The sequence below is a fragment of the Phalangium opilio genome, unplaced genomic scaffold, assembly GCF_054372755.1.
Source record: "Phalangium opilio isolate 3A_F unplaced genomic scaffold, DU_Popi_V2 ptg000021l_1, whole genome shotgun sequence".
Lineage (NCBI taxonomy): Eukaryota > Metazoa > Arthropoda > Arachnida > Opiliones > Phalangiidae > Phalangium > Phalangium opilio.
In genome coordinates this window covers 4,686,515-4,692,530 of record NW_028324153.1, presented here as the reverse complement: position 1 = coordinate 4,692,530, position 6,016 = coordinate 4,686,515, and the positions used below count along the sequence as shown (strand labels likewise).

At 48.1% G+C, this 6,016-nt stretch overlaps 1 non-coding gene across 1 annotated transcript; it reads right to left on the bottom strand.

The window, feature by feature from the left end:
- Positions 1-2,637: 2,637 nt before the first annotated feature.
- TRNAT-GGU (transfer RNA threonine (anticodon GGU)) lies at positions 2,638-2,710 on the bottom strand. Its single transcript has one exon. It is a non-coding gene; the product is annotated as a tRNA-Thr (tRNA).
- Between the last annotated feature and the right edge of the window lie 3,306 nt (positions 2,711-6,016).

The window sequence follows — 6,016 nt, the reverse complement described above, 5'->3', positions numbered from 1 at the left end:
ATGGGCTTGAACCACCAACCTTTCGGTTAACAGCCGAACGCGCTAACCATTGCGCCACGGAAGCCCAAAAATTAAATGGTCGTCAGGTATTGTGGAAAAACTTTGGCTTTCTACGTTACATTTGAGATCCCGCAACACCGCTCCCGGGTGGGCTCGAACCACCAACCTATTGGTTAACAGCCGAACGCGCTAACCATTGAGCCACGGAAGCTCAGAAATTAAATGGTTGTCAGGTATTGTGGAAAAACTTTTGCTTTCTACGCTTCATTTGTGACCCCACAACACCGCTCCCGGATGGGCTCGAACCACCAACTTTTTGGTTAACAGCCGAACGTGCTAACCATTGCGCCACGGAAGCCCAAAAATTAAATGGTCGTCAGGTATTGTGGAAAAACTTTGGCTTTCTACGTTACATTTGAGATCCCACAACAACGCTCCCGGGTGGGCTCGAACCACCAACCTATTGGTTAACAGCTGAACGCGCTAACCATTGCGCCACGAAAGCCCAAAAATTAAATGCTCGTCAGGTATTGTGTAAAAACCTTGACTTTTTACGTCACATCTGAGACCTCACAACACCGCTCCCGGATGGGCTCGAACCACCAACTTTTTGTTTAACAGCCGAACGCGCTAACCATTGCGCCACGGAAGCCCAAAAATTAAATGCTCGTCAGGTATTGTGTAAAAACCTTGACTTTTTACGTCACATCTGAGACCTCACAACACCGCTCCCGGATGGGCTCGAACCACCAACTTTTTGGTTAACAGCCGAACGTGCTAACCATTGCGCCACGGAAGCCCAAAAATTAAATGGTCGTCAGGTATTGTGGAAAAACTTTGGCTTTCTACGTTACATTTGAGATCCCACAACAACGCTCCCGGGTGGGCTCGAACCACCAACCTATTGGTTAACAGCTGAACGCGCTAACCATTGCGCCACGAAAGCCCAAAAATTAAATGCTCGTCAGGTATTGTGTAAAAACCTTTACTTTTTACGTCACATCTGAGACCTCACAACACCGCTCCCGGATGGGCTCGAACCACCAACCTATTGGTTAACAGCCGAACGCGCTAACCATTGAGCCACGGAAGCTCAGAAATTAAATGGTTGTCAGGTATTGTGGATAAGTTATGACTTATTACGTTACATCTGAGACCCTGCAACACCTCTCCCGGTTGGGCTCGAACCACCAACCTATTGGTTAACAGCCGAACGTGCTAACCATTGCGCCACGGAAGCCCAAAATTTAAATGCTCTTCAGGTATTGTGTAAAAACCTTGACTTTTTACGTCACATCTGAGATCCCGCAACACCGCTCCCGGGTGGGCTCGAACCACCAACTTTTTGGTTAACAGCCGAACGTGCTAACCATTGCGCCACGGAAGCCCAAAAATTAAATGGTCGTCAGGTATTGTGGAAAAACTTGGGCTTTCTACGTTACATTTGAGATCCCACAACACCGCTCCCGGATGGGCTCGAACCACCAGCCTATTGGTTAACAGCCGAACGCGCTAGCCATTGCGCCGCGAAAGCCCAAAAGTTAAATGCTCGTCAGGTATTGTGTAAAAAGCTTTACTTTTTACGTCACATCTGAGACCTCACAACACCGCTCCCGGATGGGCTCGAACCACCAACCTATTGGTTAACAGCCGAACGCGCTAACCATTGAGCCACGGAAGCTCAGAAATTAAATGGTTGTCAGGTATTGTGGATAAGTTATGACTTATTACGTTACATCTGAGACCCTGCAACACCTCTCCCGGGTGGACTTGAACCACCAACCTTTCGGTTAAAAGCCGAACGCGCTAACCATTGCGCCACGGAAGCCCAAAATTTAAATGCTCTTCAGGTATTGTGTAAAAACCTTGACTTTTTTCGTCACATCTGAGACGTCACAACACCGCTCCCGGGTGGGCTTGAACCACCAACCTTTCGGTTAACAGCCGAACGCTCTAACCATTGCGCCACGGAAGCCCAAAAATTAAATGGTCGTCAGGTATTGTGGAAAAACTTTGGCTTTCTACGTTACATTTGAGATCCCGCAACACCGCTCCCGGGTGGGCTCGAACCACCAACCTATTGGTTAACAGCCGAACGCGCTAACCATTGAGCCACGGAAGCTCAGAAATTAAATGATTGTCAGGTATTGTGGAAAAACTTTTGCTTTCTACGCTTCATTTGAGACCCCACAACACCTCTCCCGGGTGGGCTCGAACCACCAACCTTTCGATTAACAGCTAAACGCGCTAACCATTGCGCCACGGAAGCCCAAAAATTAAATGCTCGTCAGGTATTGTGTAAAAACCTTGACTTTTTACGTCACATCTGAGACCTCACAACACCGCTCCCGGATGGGCTCGAACCACCAACCTTTTGGTTAACAGCCGAACGTGCTAACCATTGAGCCACGGAAGCTCAGAAATTAAATGGTTGTCAGGTATTGTGGATAAGTTATGACTTATTACGTTACATCTGAGACCCTGCAACACCTCTCCCGGTTGGGCTCGAACCACCAACCTATTGGTTAACAGCCGAACGTGCTAACCATTGCGCCACGGAAGCCCAAAATTTAAATGCTCTTCAGGTATTGTGGAAAAACCTTGACTTTTTACGTCACATCTGAGACGTCACAACACCGCTCCCGGATGGGCTTGAACCACCAACCTTTCGGTTACCAGCCGAACGCGCTAACCATTGCGCCACGGAAGCCCAAAAATTAAATGGTCGTCAGGTATTGTGGAAAAACTTTGGCTTTCTACGTTACATTCGAGATCCCACAACACCGCTCCCGGGTGGGCTTGAACCACCAACCTTTCGGTTAACAGCCGAACGCGCTAACCATTGCGCCACGGAAGCCCAAAAATTAAATGGTCGTCAGGTATTGTGGAAAAACTTTGGCTTTCTACGTTACATTTGAGATCCCGCAACACCGCTCCCGGGTGGGCTCGAACCACCAACCTATTGGTTAACAGCCGAACGCGCTAACCATTGAGCCACGGAAGCTCAGAAATTAAATGGTTGTCAGGTATTGTGGAAAAACTTTTGCTTTCTACGCTTCATTTGAGACCCCACAACACCTCTCCCGGGTGGGCTCGAACCACCAACCTTTCGATTAACAGCTGAACGCGCTAACCATTGCGCCACGGAAGCCCAAAAATTAAATGCTCGTCAGGTATTGTGGAAAAACTTTGGCTTTCTACGTTACATTTGAGATCCCACAACAACGCTCCCGGGTGGGCTCGAACCACCAACCTATTGGTTAACAGCTGAACGCGCTAACCATTGCGCCACGAAAGCCCAAAAATTAAATGCTCGTCAGGTATTGTGTAAAAACCTTTACTTTTTACGTCACATCTGAGACCTCACAACACCGCTCCCGGATGGGCTCGAACCACCAACCTAGTGGTTAACAGCCGAACGCGCTAACCATTGAGCCACGGAAGCTCAGAAATTAAATGGTTGTCAGGTATTGTGGATAGGTTATGACTTATTACGTTACATCTGAGACCCTGCAACACCTCTCCCGGTTGGGCTCGAACCACCAACCTATTGGTTAACAGCCGAACGTGCTAACCATTGCGCCACGGAAGCCCAAAATTTAAATGCTCTTCAGGTATTGTGTAAAAACCTTGACTTTTTACGTCACATCTGAGACGTCACAACACCGCTCCCGGATGGGCTTGAACCACCAACCTTTCGGTTAACAGCCGAACGCGCTAACCATTGCGCCACGGAAGCCCAAAAATTAAATGGTCGTCAGGTATTGTGGAAAAACTTTGGCTTTCTACGTTACATTTGAGATCCCGCAACACCGCTCCCGGGTGGGCTCGAACCACCAACCTATTGGTTAACAGCCGAACGCGCTAACCATTGAGCCACGGAAGCTCAGAAATTAAATGGTTGTCAGGTATTGTGGAAAAACTTTTGCTTTCTACGCTTCATTTGTGACCCCACAACACCGCTCCCGGATGGGCTCGAACCACCAACTTTTTGGTTAACAGCCGAACGTGCTAACCATTGCGCCACGGAAGCCCAAAAATTAAATGGTCGTCAGGTATTGTGGAAAAACTTTGGCTTTCTACGTTACATTTGAGATCCCACAACAACGCTCCCGGGTGGGCTCGAACCACCAACCTATTGGTTAACAGCTGAACGCGCTAACCATTGCGCCACGAAAGCCCAAAAATTAAATGCTCGTCAGGTATTGTGTAAAAACCTTGACTTTTTACGTCACATCTGAGACCTCACAACACCGCTCCCGGATGGGCTCGAACCACCAACTTTTTGTTTAACAGCCGAACGCGCTAACCATTGTGCCACGGAAGCCCAAAAATTAAATGCTCGTCAGGTATTGTGTAAAAACCTTGACTTTTTACGTCACATCTGAGACCTCACAACACCGCTCCCGGATGGGCTCGAACCACCAACTTTTTGGTTAACAGCCGAACGTGCTAACCATTGCGCCACGGAAGCCCAAAAATTAAATGGTCGTCAGGTATTGTGGAAAAACTTTGGCTTTCTACGTTACATTTGAGATCCCACAACAACGCTCCCGGGTGGGCTCGAACCACCAACCTATTGGTTAACAGCTGAACGCGCTAACCATTGCGCCACGAAAGCCCAAAAATTAAATGCTCGTCAGGTATTGTGTAAAAACCTTTACTTTTTACGTCACATCTGAGACCTCACAACACCGCTCCCGGATGGGCTCGAACCACCAACCTATTGGTTAACAGCCGAACGCGCTAACCATTGAGCCACGGAAGCTCAGAAATTAAATGGTTGTCAGGTATTGTGGATAAGTTATGACTTATTACGTTACATCTGAGACCCTGCAACACCTCTCCCGGTTGGGCTCGAACCACCAACCTATTGGTTAACAGCCGAACGTGCTAACCATTGCGCCACGGAAGCCCAAAATTTAAATGCTCTTCAGGTATTGTGTAAAAACCTTGACTTTTTACGTCACATCTGAGATCCCGCAACACCGCTCCCGGGTGGGCTCGAACCACCAACTTTTTGGTTAAAAGCCGAACGTGCTAACCATTGCGCCACGGAAGCCCAAAAATTAAATGGTCGTCAGGTATTGTGGAAAAACTTTGGCTTTCTACGTTACATTTGAGATCCCACAACAACGCTCCCGGGTGGGCTCGAACCACCAACCTATTGGTTAACAGCTGAACGCGCTAACCACTGCGCCACGAAAGCCCAAAAATTAAATGCTCGTCAGGTATTGTGTAAAAACCTTGACTTTTTACGTCACATCTGAGACCTCACAACACCGCTCCCGGATGGGCTCGAACCACCAACCTATTGGTTAACAGCCGAACGCGCTAGCCATTGAGCCACGGAAGCTCAGAAATTAAATGGTTGTCAGGTATTGTGGAAAAACTTTTGCTTTCTACGTTTCATTTGAGACCCCACAACACCTCTCCCGGGTGGGCTCGAACCACCAACCTTTCGATTAACAGCTGAACGCGCTAACCATTGCGCCACGGAGGCCCAAAAATTAAATGGTCGTCAGGTATTGTGGAAAAACTTGGGCTTTCTACGTTACATTTGAGATCCCACAACACCGCTCCCGGATGGGCTCGAACCACCAGCCTATTGGTTAACAGCCGAACGCGCTAGCCATTGCGCCGCGAAAGCCCAAAAGTTAAATGCTCGTCAGGTATTGTGTAAAAAGCTTTACTTTTTACGTCACATCTGAGACCTCACAACACCGCTCCCGGATGGGCTCGAACCACCAACCTATTGGTTAACAGCCGAACGCGCTAACCATTGAGCCACGAAAGCTCAGAAATTAAATGGTTGTCAGGTATTGTGGATAAGTTATGACTTATTACGTTACATCTGAGACCCTGCAACACCTCTCCCGGTTGGGCTCGAACCACCAACCTATTGGTTAACAGCCGAACGTGCTAACCATTGCGCCACGGAAGCCCAAAATTTAAATGCTCTTCAGGTATTGTGTAAAAACCTTGACTTTTTACGTCACATCTGAGACGTCACATT